General features: G+C 41.8%; 1 protein-coding gene across 2 annotated transcripts in view; it reads right to left on the minus strand.

Annotated features, from left to right (window-relative positions):
- LOC124619416 (phosphoglucomutase-2) overlaps nucleotides 1-22,182 on the minus strand; it is a 136,682-nt gene that overhangs the window by 34,577 nt on the left and 79,923 nt on the right. The gene's annotated exons all lie outside the window — the stretch shown is intronic.

The raw sequence follows: 22,182 nt of genomic DNA on the forward strand, positions 1-22,182 counted from the left end.
AGAATAAGGTAATCTCATAACAAAAGCCATTTTATAATAAGTGATACATAATAAATGGCCTTAACGAACAAGAGAGTGTGATGGAAAAGAAGGGACAACGGGGAGGGGAGAGGGGGGGGGGGGGGGGGAGGTTATATGATAGTGGCTATAAATTAGACATGAATGTAACTTTGAATGATGGGGATGAAAGTTCTGTTGTAGACGAAATGATAAAAAATACAGTGTATGGTGAGGTGAGTGAAATGGATGAAAACAGTACTGGAGTGGATGAAATCATTAAGGCTAAACGGGGAGGAACCTAGTAGTTAAAATCAGGACAAAAGTTGATGGCAGACGGAGAAGTGGAAGCGATGTTAAGGCAAATTATGAGTAGTTTGAGTAGTGTGAGTATGAAAGAAGAAATCAGTATGGTGGGAAATACTATGAAAGAAGACATTACTATGGTGGAAAAGAAAACCGATAGCATTAGAACTGACATGATTAGCTTAAAGGATGAACTGAAAAATAGAAATTAAAAAGGAGATTTAGGTACTCAGCTCTAATTTCTCAGAATTAAATAAGAAGGTTGAGGCAGTATTAAAGATTGTGATGAGAAGATAAAGAAAGTAGAACAGAATACTAATGAGAAATTAATATTAATGAGTAGTACACGTTTAGAAGAGAGAAAGAAACTTTGTGATGACTGTAGTAGGAGGGTGGTGGCTTCCGAAAAACAGTGTTAAGATGAGGTCAAAACTGCCAGGAAATTTTGTGCTGAAAACAGGATTGAACTTGAGAACCAAATTGATCAGATTAAAAATGATTTGGAAACTGAGGTGGAAACCAAGTGTGCAGTAGTTAACCTCAAACTTCGCAGCTCTACAATGGCCAAGTGTTACGCTGTTACCTCAAACAATGGACTCAAGTTTCGTGTTGCCAGACAGTGCATGCCAACATGCGAAAGGTGAAGTGGATGATTTCCAGATTCATGTAATGATTGATCGCTCATGTAGTGTTCAAAGGGACCCAAATCCGCACACGTGCTTTGATCCTCTATGCGCCACAATATAAGTTACAGTAGTGCCGTGTGCAACGCCGCCATTCTTGCAAAACACTCACGCGATCAACTGCTATCAAGTTACGCCAGTTTTGCCTTCATCACAATTTAATAACAGACATTTTTATACATCAAGTTTGCCAGGCTCAACCACCAGATCTGTCGCCCAGTTTCTCGACCACGTGGGTTCGAGGACACCTGACGGCACTCTGCCATCCAGGAACGTTGTACCACGACAATGTGACCGCCAGCAGATTTCACCAGTGATTTATGGTCCTACCACATGGGGTATGTTTTCGATATGCACATGTGCACAGAAAACTTTTGCTGTTGCCACACAAAGGGCCAAACCAACACCCCCCCCCCCCCCCTACCGCCACCCACCCACTTCTCACTCATGAGGGGCACTGATTACGACCACACAGCCGCTTGCTCCTTCCGCAGTACCGTCTGCGCCTGCCACGTCAGTCTTCTGCGACACTTCCGAGGTGGACAATTTAAGTACTGTGCCTTTAACCTCTGGTCCAGTTTACGGCCCTACCACATGTGCCACTCACCGTTTGTTCCCATTGTACCGACCATGCCTGCCGCATCTTGCTCCCATGACTTATCAGGGACATTGCACCCAGCCATTGTTGGGAATGCGTTTGCTAGTAACGTGCCCATGCCAGTACTGCCGGATTTCAGGACAGCTTATCCTATCAAGGGACAGCCGGCCTTCCAAGATGCACCGAAGCCAGCCCCCCTCACCCCTAGCCCTCTGCCGTAGCTACCTACCTTATACAAGGACAACCCCATTTCATGGTTCACGCTTGTGGAGCACCTTTTCGAGTTACATCAGGTGACTGACGACAACTCTAAATTTCTATGTCTCATTACACACCTCCATGACAACTCAGATTTAATTTGTGATCTCCTCCTTTCACCACCACCGCCGCCAAAATATGAGTTCGCCAAGATCCTGTACAAGGAACACCTGGGGGACCGCACTCCGTCACAACTCTGGCGCCACCTTCAGCTACTTGTGAGTGAGCACACGATGCCGGACATTACCCTGTGGGTGGTATGGTCTGCCAAGTTACCTACTGACCTGCAAATACACCTGCTACCGCACTCCTTCGAGTCTATCGGCTCTCGCCTTCGCATCGCAGATCAGCTGTATGCACTACTGCGACAAAAACAACCAGGACACCTCTCACCACCGGTTGGCACTACGTCGCCTGTTTACCAGCTATCTATGGGCAGAGGCAGGGCTCGTTCCGCCTCCATGCCACCTACACCACCGAGCATTACTCGTTCGTTCTCTCCTCTTTCCAAGCACTCAAGAATCGCACACGCACCATACAGCCCGGTTTACATTCCAGAACAGATGAGCGAGGACAAACCCCTCTGCTGTCACAAACACTGCCACCACCACATCCGGCTCACCCATACTGCTGGTACCACAAGATTTTTGGGGATGAGGCCATGAAGTGCAGATTACCTTGCCAGCATCCAAACACCGACTGCAGGATCTAAAAGACACTGAGTCCTGCGGGGAACTTCACAGGTGTCCTCAAACATTGCACACTCCATCCACTTGACCTCTCGGCCGAGTGGTCGTTTAAACATGACCGACATTTCGTCGCGGCTTGTTTCCCTAGTTGACACAGACACTAACATGTCCATCGTACCTACATCGTTGGCTACTCCCGTTTTTTCACTGACAAAGTTGCTTCTACGTGCTGTCAACTCATCAACATTATAATCTGTTGGATCTGCTACAGTTATGGTGCATCTACCTCCTTCTCTACGTTTCCTGTGGACTTTTTACATCACCGACGTTGACGAACCAATTATCAGTATGGATTTCTTGTCCCATTACAAACTCTCCTTGAATATAGTCCAAGATTCAGTGTTGCACCACCCTTCTGACACTAAGATACTATGCTCAGGCACTTACGCTCGTCGTTCCGTTTCTGTCGCGACATGTAATTTGGTTCACGAGTGCTCCACCCTCATGGGCAAAATTGTGACCTGCGTCAATAATCTACTGTCAGAGTACGATGCAGTGGCACAACTCCGTCAGCAAGACGACGAGTTGAAACAACGCATTGCCAACACTTTCGATGAGCTCACCGCAGCTCGTACCTCACTGCTGCTACTGCAATCCACAGTTCCTTCACCTGATCGACCTTCATCAGCAGACACCAGCATGGACACTCATCAGGTTAGTTCAAAAACATTAATAGCGTGTGATTATTCGGGTTCAGTGATCTCTGCACCCGCCACACACCGGCTACATGCAGTGCCACGTGTTTCAAACAGTGCTTCTAATGACAGTCGCGTGCACGATGCGAACACACCCACCTCGCAGGCAGCTGCCCTGCATGTTGGTACACATTGCTCCTCTCTTGCGCGCCAACCACGTGACTCAGCGGCCATCGCTATTCCCCATGCGATGCCAACGCCTCTCTCGCTCGTGCCGGTTACTCAAGGCAAAGCTAACAACAGACAGTCGCTGCACGCCCCGATCCGCTCCATCCTGCGCACGCAGCCGACCCCTCCGAACAAGCACACACCATGCACACGTAATAGGCATGTGACTTGCGTGAGCCTTTTCCCACTCGTGCTAACGGCTACGCCTCATCGCGCCCCACTCGTCCCAAAACTTCACGTCAGGATGTTACTCAGCCTCGTGTGCAGTTCTCAGTCACTTCCGTCGCTGACGGAATGACACACAAGATAATTACCACTGCCAGCCCTCCTATTAGGCACAAGGTTAGATGCATTGACCCCATTAAGTTGCACGCGGCCTGGCAGCAAATTAATGAACTTCTGGAGGCAGGCACTCTACAGCCATCAGACAGCAATTGGTCTTCACCGATTCACCTCGTCGCCAAATACGAAGGTTCTTTCAAATGTGTGGTGATTACAGACACTTAAACACTCATACCATCATGGACAATTACCCAGTGCCAAACATAAACGATTTCTCCCATGTTATCAGGCACCACAATCTTCAGTGTGATTGACTGTAAACGTTCCTATCACCAGATTCCCGTAGTGCCGGAAGACATTCCAAAGACTGCTATCATCACGCCACTCAGTTTGTCCCAATACAACTTCATGCCATTTGGCTTAAAGAGTGCGGCACAAACGTGGCAACGTTTCACTGACTCAATCTTACGACAGTTCGAGTTCTGCTTTGCATACCTGGATGACATCCTTATTTTCAGCAAGTCGACTGAGGACCACGAAGACCATTTATTCCAGGTCCTCCAGACCTCGAACTCCAATGGTGTCGAAGTCAACAAAGATAAATTCCAATTGCACCAGTCTTCTGTGACATTTTTGGGTTACACCGTCTCCGCAGATGGAATACAGCCTCCCAAATCACGCGTGCAGACTATGACGTCATTGCCACTGCTGGCTACGTACAAAGAACTCCGACGTTTCCTGGGTACTATAAATTACTACCGCCGACATCTACCTTCTGCCGCTGCCGTTCAGGCCTCGCTGACAGACTCGCTGTCCAGCAAACAGACTTCGGGCCTTAAGCCAGTCTGTTGGACTGAACCTGTGCTAGAGGCCTTCAGGGCTCTAAAGACAGTGTTAGCTCATGGCGGCGTACTCGCCCAGCCCGATCCGCCTGCCGAGTTGTTCATCACTACGGGCGCCAGTGACATCACAGTCGGCAGTATTACAGCAACGCAAAAGCGACACAGTTTCACCCCTTCATTTCTTCTCTAAAAAACTGTCTACAGCACAGAAGAAATATACCGCTTTTGATAGAGAACTTCTGGCGGTCTATGAAGCCCCCAAACACTTTCGCCCTGACATCGAGGGCCGTTCTTTCTTCATCCTTCCTGACCACAAACCAATGGCAAACACCTTCTGCAACCCTCCCGAGGATCCACTCCCTCGGCGTTTCCGCCACTTCGACCTGGTCTCTCAATTTACTACAGACGTACGCTACATCAAAGGCACGGAAAACATCCCCACTGATTTCTTTTCATGGGTCAATACTATCTGACACATCGTCGATTTATCCAAACTCGCAGCTCTCCACGCGTCTGACAAGGAATCTGAAGCTCTCCTCACGGATCCTCAGACATCGCTTGTGTTTACCAAAGCCAAGTTCCCCGGCGTTTCAGACGAAGTGTGGTGCGACTCTTCTACCGGCACTCTGCGAGTGTTGCTCCCTCCCACGTTGCGCCGACAAGCCTTCGACGCCTTGCATAACCTCGCCCACCCTGGCATCCGCACCACCACACACCTCAGCACCAAGCGTTTTGTTTGGAAAAATGTTACGCGGGACTGTCAAACCTGGGCATGCAGCTGCATTTCCTGCCAACACAACAAAATCAGACGCCACACCTCTCCCCCTTTGACAGGTTTGAAATTCCGCAAGGACGTTTTCGTCATGTACATATCGACCTTATTGGCCCTCTGCCACCGTCAGAAGGCCACAGATACATCCTCCCCACAATCGACCGCATCTCTCGTTGGGTGGAAGCCGTTCCTTCACCCAACATCACATTAGAAACCGTGGCCAAGGGATTCGTCTCATGGATCACTAAGTTCGTTTGCCCGTTCACTATCACCACCGACCAGGGTCGACAGTTCAAGTCTGCACTTTTCACAATTCTATGTAACCTTTGTGGTATCAAAAAAATTCATACAACAGCCTACCACCCACGAAGCAATGGTTTAGTGGAACGATGGAACCGCACCCTTAAAACATCACTCAAGTGCATGACTGCCTCTCATGTGAGGCACTTCCTTGGGTGTTACTCAGTGTCCATTCGACCTTTAAGCCTGACTTAAAGGGAACCATCTCCAAATTCGTTTTTGGAGGAAACCCGGTTCTACCTGGGGAACTTATCCTGCCTCAAGCATCCGAGGATTTCCCGACCTCCCTATACTTTATTAGTAGAATGCGCACCCACTTTAGACACGCATGGCTACACTCGCCTGCAGGGATGATTCCATTAGACAACCCCTGCAACACCCCCATACTTTGGCCCCATTGAAGTACTTCGGAGGGGCGAGACAACGTTTGACATTATGATTAAAGATCGCCAGCAGACCGTTTTGATACACAGGCTAAAGCCTGCTTTTGTGGACTCCGACGCCCCTACAAGACTAAGTAGGGTAAAAAAATCAGCTCTGCATTCAAATAAGTTAAGTTTACAGCAGGTAATGACTCAGGTGAAGACAAGGAATTAGTGAGGGAACTTAAAACCGTATGGTGGAAGGAAGGTACAACAGAATAAGTCAAAGGCAGCCATTAGGCAAGTAAAAAGTCACAATAACAGAGCAACATTACCAATATATGAAGAAGGGTGACTGTTTCCTAATGAGAAATCCTGCACTTAAAGAAGGGAAAAACTAAGAAATTTGCACCGACTTATAAGGGACCATACCATATTTTGCACCTCACATCACCCATGAATCACAGCTATCCGATCACATTGTGATCGTACATTTTGACAGCCTGAAGCCATACTGCTGTCATCTGATGCCAGCATCAACTGTAGTTCCTTGCCCCCCCCCCCTCTCCCCCCCACCCCTTCCTGCCAAGTTGGACCCGGTAATTCACAAAGGATTAAACATTGTAGGAAATTTCCACTTCTGGTGTTCCATCAATACGCTTTGCATTCCAAACGCGCATATGGATTTCGATAGAGGGACTGAATCCTGTTTCTCGTTGCATGTTTTACTGAACTATCACACTGTTTCATCGATAAATCTGACTTTGTTATTTGCGTCCTCCAGGATGGTTTTGAGTACAGGGATTGGTGATCATGAAGTACCTGAGTTATGTTGGATGTTTCTTCCATTTTCATTCTTTCTGGTAACACACTTGCTTTAAGAATTATTCCATTCCATTCCATTCCATTCCAACTTGTACAACTCTTACACAAAAATCTTTCCCTCCAGACTGCACTTTACTGTCACTTGATATAAAAAATGTATATACAAACATTCCATTAGAAGAGACTACTTCAATTATTCAGGATAACCTTCTTAGGTACCAACACCCTGTGCACTCATGAAATTGTGGAGATTATAACTCTTCATAGGTTCTTGACTATGTACAATTACATCACTTTTAATAACAATTTTTATAAGCAGTCAGATGGCTTGGCCATGGGTAATAGTCTTACGGGGTTTTTTGCCAATATATTCATCAGTTACATCATGTGTGACTATTTCACCCGAGTCTCCATCATTTTCAAACAAATTCGCTTTTACAGGCAATGTGTTGACGACAAAATAATTGTTTTTGGTGGTAATGGATAAGATGTTATGCTTCTGGTCAAAGAGTTTAACAACCTGCATAGCAAAATGATCTTTTCACATGAAGTCTTGAATAGCAGTGGTATTCTCAACTTCCTTGATTTGCAGCTTTGTCCCACTAATAATAATGTCACCAAATTTGACATTTACCATAAGCCTTCAACAAGCAACTCAGTTATACATACGGCATTACTTCATCCCTATAAGTACAAGGTGAGCTACTTTATGATGTATCACTGAAATTCCACTAAGCACAGAATCTATTACAAAGGAACAGAAAAAAATTATATGTGTCACTTTTTGTAATAACTACGGCCCCTGCATCATTGACAACTTATACATGCAAAAAACATTGCCACATGCCCGAGAAATCACTCTCAGTCCTGCACCACAAAATTACAACTTGTTAAGCTTCCATTTTTAGGTGATGTGTCCTACACCATAACCAAACTCTTTAATGGTCAAAATATAAGATTAGTGTATACCAACCCTAATAAAATCCAATATCAATACATTCACAATAAGTATCCCCTCTGGCACATACATGTTCGAGATTTGTGAATGTTAAGCAGTTAATGTTGGGCAACTGGGAAGGGCTTTTTAAAGTTAGGTTTCAGGACCATTTACTCACTAAGAAGGGGTAGGTTAAGCATAATTCTGCCTTTGCTGGGCACCTTAAACCCAGTGGCCACCAGAACATAAAAGGTTTTACGCTATGCTCTGAAAGGAGAGACTCAATCTGCCTGAAGAGATAGAAAATTCACACACTAAGAAGGATATGTTACTCAATGAACAATTATATGGCAAAAATCAGGTTTTCTATGACTGCTTGTTTCCCATTTTTAAACAGTATATTAGTTTTTAGCTTTTTATTACCAGGTCTTGGTTACTTGTCATGTGCATGCTTCTCCATGTTATCTTTCCAGCATTGTTACCTTTCAGCATTATATTTGTAGCCTAATCTTTATTTTATTGCTCTACATATTTTACTTCACAATTCCTTTACACTGCTTTTGAGCACAAGAGTTTTCCATATCTCTGAACATAGTTTTCGATCTAGCACATCCTGCATTTTAAATATTCCCATATGCTCTGCTGCACTTTCATTTATTTCTCAATTTGTCAATCATGCATTGAATTTTACACTTTTATCACACTGTGCACCTAATGACGGTGTCGCATGATGCCTGTCCTTACTACATTTTCCTTGAGCTCTCATCATTCATATGTATATACTATGTGAATACATATGGGCCTCTGGGGCCATTCAAGTGTACAACTGTGTTTCGAGTTTGCACGCGAGGCCCTGTTCTGTACTGCTATGCCTGTCATCACCTCTACGAGTTTATACACAGTTTTGGGTTTCTCCTTTGTTCTCTACTCAAGCCACATTAATTGTAATGTCGTCCTCTTCTTACTGTTTCAGATAACCTGATGATGCCCCATCTGGGTGAAACCCATAATTCTTGAGTTAATAAAAGAACACTCTGCAGCCTACGGCAGTTTTTTTACAGAGAAGCCTTACACACTTACTTTCTCTACTTTCCTACCTCATGCAATTTCACATTCAGGCATCAGTCGCAAAAGCTATTTGAGAGTATCTCTACAGACATGTGATAGCAGAATGGCAAGATAATGCAAAATTAAAGATATAGTTATTTGGCTCATGCAATGGAAGTTTTTAAAATACGAAGCACTCTCAGTAATGCTCTTTAACCTCACAGTGGAATATTATCAGCTAGACAAAACAGATTTCACATTGGCAGAACAGAAACACAATGTAGATTGAGAACATTGAGAATACTGTATGAAAGAACGAAGATTCCCATGATTTTGCTGGTACTTCTCTGGACAGCTGTTGAGAATAAAATTGTGTCTTGCACTAGCAGTTACTTTCATGTCAGTTTCACGTATTTCAGATCTGTGATGGTCTTTTCTTTGCATTTTTTATCCTTGTTCTTCCAATGAGATGATATGGAAAGTAATTCATACTATTAAGTGTTTATAGGCCAATATTTTTATGCCAACATCTGTAATGTTGGGCATGTATTTTGTGAAGTTGTTATGGTGTCAGAATTTTAGTTTGTATATTTTTGGTTATCAATAATTTCGATATTTCATACATTTTATTCACGCAATTATGCCTTTTCCTCAAAGAAGAAAAATGTTTATCTTAACCTTGGAGTCCTACCTGTATAACTATATGTATTTTCATTTACTGTACTCTTATTTCATTGTGACTGAACATTTTGCCTGTGAACTGCTATCTTTTCTGCAGATGTTCCTCTCACCTTTGTATCTGTGTACTTATAAAAGATCGAGCTGTCTTCTGCTACACTACTAGAAATGCTATGGCAAGGTAATGGACAGCTACATCTTACACTGGAATATGATAAGGTTACAACACAGCACCAAGAAGAATGCACTTTCTCAATGCTCTAACAGCCACACAAAGGTTAGTCTATGACCCAGTATTTGTGTGTCCCACATTTAGTGCACCTTCGATGTTTTCCAAAAGATTAGTAACCACATGAAGGAGAAGTTACTTCATCACATGCCTTAACCTTAACCACTGAGGTCAATCCTGTTGACTGGTCTGTTTTCCTGTGAACTCCTGACTTCAAATCTTAAGTGGGAGATGGAGGCCTAAAATAGTACAGACTGTTTTTGCTTTCCAAAACCCGTCGTGATCTGAACAGGTAGGCATTTCCTTGAAAATCCTTTGTAAAAAAAGTACTCTGATAAAACGCACTCTCTTCAGTGACATACTCAAAAAGCATCTGTTCAATTCTCCACCACCACCACCACCACCACCACCACCACTACTACTACTACTACTACTACTACTACTACTTTGTGATTGAATTACTGACCCTCACAAATCAGGTTCTGGTTTACACTGCTGTAGTACATTTCCTGTACAGTATATTGTGGGTCAGTTTGAAAAATTTTATACTGCAACAATTAACAAAGATCATCCAAGTTGCAAAGTGAAAGAGACTGTTTGATGGTGAACACTTTTTAACTGTGCTAGTAATCCTACGTTTTAAGTGACAGCTAAATAGTATTTGCACAACAATGGATACAGGAGCCACACAGTGGGGGGGTGGGGGGGGGGTGGAGGGGGGGGGGGGGAAGGAAAGCACGGTACTGGTGGAGGGAGAGAGCACTGCTTGACAGAGCATGCAGGGACTAGACGGTGGTATGACAAGACTACCACCAGGCATAGCACCAGGAGACTGTGAGGCAGGGAGGTGGAGAGGAAAGAGGTTATTGGCCATCTAGAGATCTTCCTAGCCTCCCAAACTGCGAAACCCCCAGTCCGGTTCAAGTTTATTGATAATATCTCTGTTATCTGGACTCAGGGCCAAGGCACCCTATCCTCATTCCTCACAACCTCAATACCTCCACTTCAATTGTTCCTCCTCAGCCCAGCATTTCACCTTCTGGAAATTGACCACCTTCTCTCTGATGGCTCCATCTACACCTCTATCCATCCATCCCCCCCCCCCCCCCCCCCCCCAAGAACCAGCAACAAATGAGTGCCCCCTTTGTCACCCTACATCACCCCAGAACCAAACAACTGAAACACATCCTTTGTCAGGGCTTTGATTACCTAGCATCATGCTCCGAAATGAGGGACATGATACTCAAGATCACTTCCAACCCTTTTAAAGTGGTGTTCCATTGCCCACCCAACCTCCACAGCATCCTGGTGCATCCCTGTGCCACTCCCAATCCCAACCCCTTGCCACAGGGATCATATCCCTGTGGAAGAGCCAGGAGCAAGACCTGTCCATTCCACCCACCCAGCACCTCCTATTCCAGACTTGTCACAGGCTTATCCTACCCAATCATAGGCTGAGCCACCTGTGAAAGGAGCCGTGTCATACCAGCTCTGCTGCAATCATTGCACAGCTTTTTTTATTGGTATTATTACCAACCAGCTGTCCATCGGATAAATGACTGTGGCCAAGAGCCAAGTAGACCACCCTGTGGCACATCATGAATCTGAACATAACATTTTCAATTTAAATGGCTGCTTTCCAAACCAGGCCATCTGGATCCTTCCCTCCACCACCAGCTTTTCTGCACTTGTTCAAGGGGAATTATCCTTACAACACATTATCTGCACTTGAAATTATCACAGCCTCGATCTATGGCAACCTACTGTCACCACATCCTCCACTCAACACTTTCCGCCCCCTCTGTCCTATCACCTCCTCCTTATTCACATCCCCTCACCCTCACTGTGTGCTGCCCACCGCCAAAGCACCCATCTGGGTTTCCCCTTCCCTGCTCCTCTCCATTTCTGCTCCTGGTTGCCCCCCCCCCCTTTCCCACAACCCGATGCTGTGCCTGGTGGCAGTTTTGTCATGCCTTGCCTGGAAGTTCAACGTGTAACTGTTTTTTTGTACTGCCTGACAGCAACTCAATGCACCATATTTACAGTTAGCCTCAATCAATCCTTTTCCTTACGTTGTTGATATTTCAACCTGGAGTTTCAATTGTTTGAATTTTGTTGATCTACACTCGCTACTGTGGCTCTTAGGGATCTTACATTTTCCTTTCAAGGGACCTGAGATCCAACTGTGTTATAACTCTTAGTATTGGATGCTTTCAGTTAACTATGTGGTTTTAAATATTCTGTTCATTCATACTTGCCAAGTATGGTTGTTAGAGTTCACATCTAACTATTAAGAGACTTAAAGAGCCCAGATTTTAGTAAGTGATGAGTTTCATTCACTATATTTAGTAATTTTAGTTTAATGGGGACTGGAAAATCTATTGGAGGATTTTTGCCAACTGCACACTACGGAAATTAGTAATGTAATGAATATTTGCTTTTATTGATCAACTGTTAATTTCTTAAAATTGTCCACATAAGAATTGTATCATTTTTCATACAAAGTGTTGCAGATAACTAACTGTCCCTGCTTTTCATGTTACTCATCTGTTGTGGATGATGAGGGCTGCTACCTTAGTAGAACCATCACTCACCTACTGACTAGCCAATAAGGATATATAACCTCAAGTTCCTGCAATTTTTGTAGCTCTGTACAGCATCACACATTGTGAATGGAATCAGTCACATCCAGCAGAAGTGTGGTTGCGCTGATGGTTTTAATGTGATGTGAACTTTAATTAATAATGACAAGTGCAAAGTTTTTTCAAATCAAGGAATGGATATGTTGTAGATATTAGTGCTACTTGGCATCAATTTGTAACCTAAATAAAGTGCCAGCATCTAGTCTGAATATGTTAGATCCGCTGAACAACTAACTACTAGCAATGTTAGGGTGCAAGCTACTTGCTTGTAAATTTTGGCAGCTTTATTTGTACTCCTAGTGGTATCCACTGGTCATTGTATAATACCAGTTGCCTCTCTGCATTCCGCAGCCAAGGGACACAATCATACTGGTAAGTGTACCACTTAGTTAGTGACACTGCTACTGCAAGTCCACCTGGAACTCCATTTGTTGATTGCTCGTGATTAGTTTAATGATCAGCTTGGTTGGAATTCCATATGCTGGTGCTACCAATGTGAGGGTGAGGAGCAAAGCAACAAGCCGTATGATTACTGATGACTGCTTGCTCAGACACATGGTGGCCTGATTTGTGGCATGTGCCACACTTCACAATGTAGTACGAACATTGGTAGCATTCATGTTCTGTGTAGTTCTTAAGGCACAATTCATTTCACTTAACATTATGAGGTCATCGAAGGAATACCAGGGAGGAGCGACTGTGAAGTGTTGCCTGTAGTGTTGATTGACTGTGAAGTTTTGCTCCTACTGGTGAACGATGACAAGCTATACACTCCTATACTAGTGTGGCTACCAGTGCAGCAGTGGGCAAATTATTGGCTACCTTATGCCATACTGCTAGACTTTTATTTGTAAGACCTCATTGGGTGATGGGTCTGATAATGCTAATGCTTTCATCTGAACTTGTTTGTCCAGTGTGAACTTTACAATAATATCATGAAGTAAAGATTGTGTGTATAAGACACAGCAAGATGTACACACTAAATTACCCTGGCAGGATAAGCCTTGCAGTTCTGTGACCCAAGTTGCACAGAATGAACCTGGCTCTTTTGTACAATGACTCAGTTTGAGCCTACCACAGTTCTCAAGAGAGTTGGACGGCTGTAATGTTTAGTCAGTAAATCACAGACAACAGAATATTCCAGCATACTGCAGTCTACATTTACATCTACATCTAAATAGGTACTCTGCAAGCCACCATACAGTGCATGGTGGAGGGTACCATGTACCATCATCAATGTTGTTTTTGAATATTTGCTGAGTGGAAGTGACTATTTTAAATGCTTTTGTTATTTGTAAGGCCTCATTGAGTGATGGGTCTGAAGATGCTAATGCAGCTAAAGTCTGTAAATTCTGAATTAGTTCATATAACTGCCAACTAGAAAACAACATTATAGTACTCTGAGACACTGGGTCAGAAACTGTATTTACCTCACAGTACATTATGATGATGATGATGATGATGATGATGATGATGATGAGGTCCCATACTCCGAGGAGCGTAGGGTATGATGTGGGAGACCCGCACCACCAACTAGGCAAGGTCGTAGTGGACGTGGTTTGCCACTGCCTTCCTCCGACCATAATGGGGATGAATGATGATGATGATGAAGAAGACAACACAACAACACCCAGTCATTGTGAGGCAGGGAAAATCCCTGATCCCACTGGGAATCTCCCCCGTGTGCGGGAAGGGAGAATGCTACCGCAAGACCATGAGCTGTGGACACAGTACATCAAGAAACATCATAAACAGACATGCCAGTGGTTGCAGATATGTTACTGTTAATGTTTGTGGTTGACATTATTGTTGCTGCAGTAATCATGAAAGATGTTACTATTACTGCAGCTGCTGCTCCAACAATGCAAGGAATTATACCTCCATAGTAATCAAACAATGCTTTTTGGGAATATTCATTGTTGTCACTTTAATAGTAGTCACAAAAGAAACATTTGCATCTGGTGACTTATGTGGAGCAGTGAAGCTGTGTAGGTCACAAGATGAAGCAGTCAGACTGCAGCAGCACAAGGTGCAGGAACTCGAGGTAGTCCAGAGAGCAAGCAGAGTGTCAATGATGATTGGTAGGATACCAACAACCAGAAACAAGCCAAAGTTATACATGAATGCAAGCTTTCTTAGTGAATTTCATTGACGAAATAATCTTGGATTATCAGCTGAGTCATGGCATCGGGTTGATGCAACATTTCGATTCGTTATCTTCAGGTGACTTTGACTCTAAATGATGAATAGAAAACGCATCCAAATATTGCAACAGCACAACACCATGGCTATACTGATAACCTGAGGAGATTTCGTCAAGCCGAAGATGTTACAAGTCAATTCTGCAGTATGGGGTGTTCAAGAACTTTGTGTGTAAACTAGAGCCTCTTGACCCTTTCTGCCTCACAGCTTTTCCCACCCTCGTTGCTTGCAGCCATGGAACTTTCATCCAGCCCAAACAATAAAATGGTGTTCGACATAAGCAAAAATGATAGAACAGTCTGGTTCATTTTGGATGCTTGTGTTACAAAGAAAATCTTGGTGTCTAGCAGAACTTAAAAAAATCAAATAAATAAATAAAAAAGAAAGAAGCAACCTAATGGATGTATGAGGAAATACTTATCCAATACTGCAGTATTGTGAAAAGAATAGTTGCTACTCACCATATAGCAGACATGCTGAGTTGAACATAGGAACAACAGACTGTCACAAAATAAGCTTTTAACCAACAAGGCCTTTGTCAAAAATAAATCTCACACACACACACACACACACACACACACACACACACACACACACACACACACCATTCTTACTGGCAGATTTAATTGGCTTTAGAATAAGGAAATACATATACTTTGGGAAAAAAGTTGAGACTGCATGACTGCAGGCCTATTTGTTGCAGCATATTAGTACACGATTGTTTTTTAACAATGAACTGTGTTTTGTGATGAGATAAGATTCATCAAATTGATCAAATCAGGGGCTGATGTGTTGTCCTGGAAGATAATAATGACAGATCTCCTGTGCAGCCTAATGGAAAATGACCTAAAGAAATGTTTTGAGTAGTAATAGGAACAAATTCAGACATAATGTAAAATCTGTAAAATCAAATCGGTCCTACTTTAAGGCAGCCAGAATTAAATTGAGATATTTGGTAAGTTCACAAATCTGTGACACCAGTCTAATTGTTTCGTGTCACACCTTCCACATGATTTTTTAAAATGTAAATACATAAAACTGCAACCAGTCACTTGTTTTGAAATAGTTATTTATTCATCCCATGAGCCGGTTTTCGAACCTTTTCAGGCTCAGCTTCAAATGGTTTTCCAGAAGTTACTTAGCTATTTCAAGCATAGTGCTGGGTGCTGGCTCTGTGACAAGAGGACTGAATATGCTTTAATGCATAGCCATGAGTATTGTTTATTTGTAGATTTGGATCCAAAATTTAGTTTTGTACTTACTGCAACATTATGGGCGGCTTTTGTTCTTAGTATCCACCTGTCTGCTTCTGCTGTTGATGGCTATTTGGTACCACATCACTCACTTTTATACTATATGTGTGCATAAACAGCATGGAATGAATAAATAACTATTTTTAAAAAGTGACTGGTTGCATTTTTATGTATTTACATTGCATAAACAGTCACAGGTTCTAAAGGATAAGCTTACACCGTGAATGATACAGATTTAGCTCAACAGCTATCTGGCAGCAGAATGGTTGGAACTAAGAATTTTCAGACACATTATTCACACTCAGAAACAGAAAGCAGTTCTATACTCCCATGTGTCCACGCATGCGCACTAGACGACTGTAACTTGCTTGTGCGAGGAAGGCGGTACAGAGTATGCTTTCCGATTGTTACTGTTTATGGTTTACTGCTGTTGCATCTGTGGCCAGCAGCTAACTTCAGGTTTTCATTTTTGAGATTTTGCAAATTTTTCAGTGATTAAATTTCCATAAATGCGTAAATTAAACAAAATAAATATTTTTTGCCAACAAACTTCCTACTATAAAAGCTGTCAGAAAAAAAGCATTCTTTGTGCTGATTGCTTTGTATCTATAAATGGAATGGACCAAACAAATATTAAGCATCCTAATTTAAACATACAGTGAGGAAAGGTGTCATATGACAATCATGACCAGGTAAATTGGAAATCTTTTATTCCTGAGTAAATATTCTTATAACTTTATGTGTGTGATTTTCGGTTAGTATATGTAGTGCTGTAATCAACAAATGGCCACTGCATCTTTTGCTTTATTTCCGATGTCAAGAAGGACAAACTTGCAATAGTCGCCGAAAGAGTCCAGGCACAAAATAATGAACAATTGGTTTAATCCTTACCTAAGACTTGTTGGAACTTCCTCTTACATTACTCTCTCGTTCGGTGAATTCTTTCCTTATTGATCGACAGCAGCTTGTTGAAATAAGCCACACCCATACTTCCCAAAGTTCTTCATTAGAGAATATATGCCCAGCAAGGATTGAACTCAACATCATCTGGCTATTCATCGTAGTTATCACTCCCTAATCCTAAGGTTTACAGACAATGCGAGGGGAATACCTCCATGTGCAAAATGCTATTCTTGTGCTACGACGACTCCCAAAATAAAACAAATAGTTTAGCCCATAATTCACAACAGTATTAAGATAATTCCATGATAGTTACATAAGAGAACAAAAATTATTTAAGAAATAATAACACATAATACTCACATACTGTCTGTAAAGAATTGCTGTGGGAGTAAGAACCACATACCCATCAAATAGGTGTGAATGAGGGTGAAAAAGAAGTGTAGCGCATGATACATGAATACCCCAACTTTATTCATCTAGTATTTGGAAGTGAGAGTACTTAATGACTTTAAACAAACTGTACACATAATGTCAAAACTCTTTTTTGCTGACAACCCCCCACAAAATTAAGAAAGGAAAAAAGTTTCACACTTACTACATTTTCACAGTTCATTCTGTAAAACTGCCGCATCGGGCAAGACATTTTAATATATTACTTCTTTACCACTAAATTCATTCACGACACATTCTACAGACACTATTCACACATACCACTGATTGTAGCTGGAAAATTGTATCATTGTATGACTCACAGTTCAGGAGATATGACGTTAAAAACAACGATATGCATGAAAAACTGATGCATCAAGCATAAATTTATTACTTCTTTACTACAGACAGTTTTCGCAGCACATTTTGCAGACAGTATCCATCTATGCCGATGAATGTACCTACAATATTATATCACTGTATGACACGTAGTTCAGCAGATATGATGTCGCACATGTTGAACTGTGGCAAAACCAAACCGCAGGAAGAAATTTGCTAGAGATACGGGAGAAATATGTACAAAAATGTGGGAAATATATTTAACATATGTGAAATATGTATATGTGGGCAAAGGCATGGGCAAAAATGTTCTCCACTACCCCTGGATAAAATTCAACCAAACTTTGTACATATATTATTTATTATCTGAAAAGAAGTGCTGTGGGAGTAAAAACCAACTACATCCTACTGAAGTGTGGGTGATAATGTGGAGACAGAAGAGGGGAGGAAGAGATGGACAGACAGAGGAGGAAGGACGACAAAGTCACAGATGTGGGGGAGGAAAAGGTGGACAGAGCGGGCGGCAGGTGGAATGGACAGAGAAAGTGAGGTGTGCCTCCTTGTGTGTGTGAATGGTGTACATTGCTGTGACCAAAAGCTTTGTGCAAGTGTCTTTTAATTTTAATTGTGCTTGTCTGCAACTTGACTTGTCTTCTTTACGGTAAGTAGCAACCTGTCTTTTCCTACATTGTTGACATTCCTACCTAGAGTTTCCTCTCTATGAGTCTGCAGTTCTAAACATACATGCTTGGGGCACTGCTGCATATGTGTACACCTTAGGTGCATCATGCAGTAGGGGCCTTAGTAACACGAACAGTCTCTTCTCTCCTTTTTGTTTTCTTTAAGATGGTCGGAGTCTTATTCTAAAGCTTTGCCTTTTGGTTTTAACATGAGTATTGCACAGTATATTTCTACTTTAGACCAGCTAACTGAGACTCTCACAAATTTATGTACATTCTATATTTGAAGTTACACCTATGTGAGAAAAAACATATTCTGTTGCTCAGAGTGTTCACTATCTACAGGAATGTGCAGTTGACAGGTTTTTAAGTGCAAAATTTTGGATGAACCCATTGATTTATCTTCACTGTATCATTAGTTCGGAGGGGATCGAGCCTGAGCAAAATAAGAAAGTTTCTGTGAAGGCTGTCCTATAACTCCACACTAAATATCAATTGAAATCCCCTATGGGAGTGTTTAATTTTATCGACATTTTATTTATGCATACACAAGTTGTTAATAGTCAGGTGATACGTAGGCTGTTAGTACAAAATCTGAATGAATATGAACAGATAAATGTGTGAGATAATTTAGAAGCCTAAAAGATGAACTGTGTGTTATCCACCTATTGTGTTACGTGGATTTGATCAAAGATTTTTACTTATCAGTGGTTGCATCCCCAGCTGAATCAGTTGCATGATAGTTCAGTGGACTACCTTCAGTATGCCAGAACTCTGTCAACAATTAAAAGCATTAGCTACTAAATTCTAACTGAAAGAACTTTTAAGAGTGGCATCAATAAGCAGAGTGAGTTGTTCCATCAAACCTGATGTACAGATTTCCCAAGGAAAGAAACAGATATAAAAAATAAAAAGATCTCAATGTAATAGAAGGAAACATTCCACGTGGGAAAAATTATATATAAAAACAAAGATGAGGTGACTTACCGAACGAAAGCGCTGGCAGGTCGATAGACACACAAACAAACACAAACATACACACAAAATTCAAGCTTTCGCAACAAACTGTTGCCTCATCAGGAAAGAGGGAAGGAGAGGGGAAGACGAAAGGAAGTGGGTTTTAAGGGAGAGGGTAAGGAGTCATTCCAATCCCGGGAGCGGAAAGACTTACCTTTGGGGGAAAAAAGGACAGGTATACACTCGCACACACGCACATATCCATCCACACATACAGACACAAGCAGACATATATGTCTGCTTGTGAGGCAACAGTTTGTTGCGAAAGCTTGAATTTTGTGTGTATGTTTGTGTTTGTTTGTGTGTCTATCGACCTGCCAGCGCTTTCGTTCGGTAAGTCACCTCATCTTTGTTTTCATATAAATAAAAAGATCTGTGTAATAGCCCCTGTACATGACCTTTCAGGATAATTTGTATTCCATACCCTGTCACTCGACTGTTGTGTTAACCATGGACATATTGAACTAAGGTATGCATAAGATCTGGAGTATTTTTATGGTTAACATAAGCAGCTGTTTTTGTGTTTCTAGGAGGAGCTGTCAAAGAGTTTTTGTTTGCTGTGTATTAAGATTTTGACTAGCAATTTATTTCTTGGTAGTTTGAGAACAGAAGCCTTTGTTTTGGCATCAGAGGCAAATGGCAGCTATTTGATGTGTTTCGTAATTTTTATTCAGGCACAGCATGTCAGTGCTTAGGTTTAAACATTTTTACTGAATAAGCATTCATTTCTCTGTTAACACTCACTTCCATCACAGTGTCTTCATATGAAAATAATACTATTATAGCATGAGGAGCTGCTGATGCTTCAAGTAGTACAGATCACATGCTTCACAAATGAAGTACAAAATTTTATTTATTCTGACCAAAACACTCTTGGATAAAGAACATGAATTAATACATGAGAGAAATCCATCTTTTTTAAGTTTCACTGTTTAAATTTTCATATAAATTTAATGAAAGTACATAAATGTGGGAAGCTGCACACACTGATGATACAACAGTGGTGGTAGCCTGTAAGACAACCGTGATAGCTATTCATGCAGCTGCTTCAGAAAGTCTCCGAGTAGATGAAAACATGCCTGGCATATTTAAAAGTGATTGGTGGGATGATGATATTGCCACAACGGTGAAGGAGAAAAAGGAGGCCTATAACAGATGGCTTATGGTAGAAGTAGGTATGTAAGACTGAGGGGGGAGGCAAAGAAAGCAGTACTTAGAGCAAAAAATGCTATGTGGGACTTTAAATGGGAAGAAATTAATAACTGCACAGGGAGTTCAAAGTCCAACGAAGCATGGATGGAAGATGATAAAACAGCTAAGAACAAATGACAGAAATAGTATGAGCTTACAGCTGATAAGCCTAGACAGATGGAAGACATACCATCAAGAACTGAATTTCTGAATTTCAGAATATATGCTCCTTTGCAGGCAACAAATATGATACACAAATCCAGAAGATAATAGCAGCGAAAGTACAGGATATATTTCAGCAATTCAAAAATGGCAAAGCATCAGGACCTATGGCTGCATACAATGAGTTGTTGAAGGCTTGGTCAAAAATGTTATTTGAATATCCAAATGCATTATTTGAACATCTCACAAAGCTATTTAACCGCTGTCTTAGTGGAGAGGAAATCCCTGTTGAGTTTAAAGAAGGGTTCATCACATACATATTTAAAAGGGGAAGCAAGGATAGTTATGCAAATTATCGAGGCATCACAGTTCTCAGTTCTATACTGAGAATATATGGGGTAAGATGCTTAAAACTAGAATTCAGAAAAAAATTGAGTATGTAGAAAAACAGAGTGATTTTTGGCAGGAAGGTCTTGTATTGTAAATATCTGCAGTATTAGTCACGTGACTGACAGTAAACTAGCACATAACTTGGAGAAACACACGGTTTTTATAAACATGCAGAAGGCCTATGACAGTTTACCACTTTCTACAATGTGGGAAGCAACGAAAAACTAGAAGATTCATAAATGTTATGTACAAGCTGTTAGAAAGCTGTATTCAGATAATATTTGTTGTTTTGAAATTGGAAGTTACTATCACAGAAACTTAAGGTTAGTAAAGGACTGATGCTGTTTGGCACCTATCCTCTTTAAAATATTTTTGAACAAAGCACTGAAAAACTGGAGAAGAAATTGCAAAAACATGGGAGTTAGAGTAGGTGATGACACACTGTTCACCCTAAATTTTGCTGACAATCACATCATCTTACCGAGGAAGAAGAGGGTGTGTCTTGTATGTTAATAAAGCTTAAAGAAGGTTATGAGCAGCGGGGCATGAAAATTAACTTTACAAATACAAAATACTTGGTTGTTGGAGGTATAGCAAGGGTAAGGGAAAGGTGACAATTAAGCAGTACATCATGGACTGTGCGGCTGGTCCCGGCGGAGGTTCTCGTCCTCCCTCGGGCATGGGTGTGTGTGTTTGTCCTTAGGATAATTTAGGTTAAGTAGTGTGTAAGCTTAGGGACTGATGACCTTAGCAGTTAAGTCCTATAAGATTTCACACACATTTTTTTTAAGTAGTACACTCCATTATTTGGAATAAAATGACATCCAGGATATATGAGGATATACAGAACTATGGTTGAGAGTTTTTTCTCTGTATGTTGTTGAACTGTGGGAAGTCTCCAGGACCAATGTGAAGAAATTAAAGGTAATGGAAATGGAGTTTTGGGACGAATGATTAAAATCCCTCTGGGTTTTGTACTGCATCACTGTATAAAATACTTCAATTATAAGCTATATCAAACCATGGAAACTCCAGGTTGTAATGACAACAATGTAAGGGAAAGATAGATTGCTACTTACCGTAAATATCACACATTAAGTTGCAGACAGGCACAATTAAAAGATACTTCCATACAAGCTTTCGGTCACAGCCTTTATCAGAAAAAGAAAGAGAAACACCATTCATTCATTCATACAAGCAAGTACATCTCTTGCACACAACTCCCAACTCTGGCAGCTCTGGCTAG

This window comes from Schistocerca americana, chromosome 6 (genome assembly GCF_021461395.2).
Source record: "Schistocerca americana isolate TAMUIC-IGC-003095 chromosome 6, iqSchAmer2.1, whole genome shotgun sequence".
NCBI classification, from domain to species: domain Eukaryota; kingdom Metazoa; phylum Arthropoda; class Insecta; order Orthoptera; family Acrididae; genus Schistocerca; species Schistocerca americana.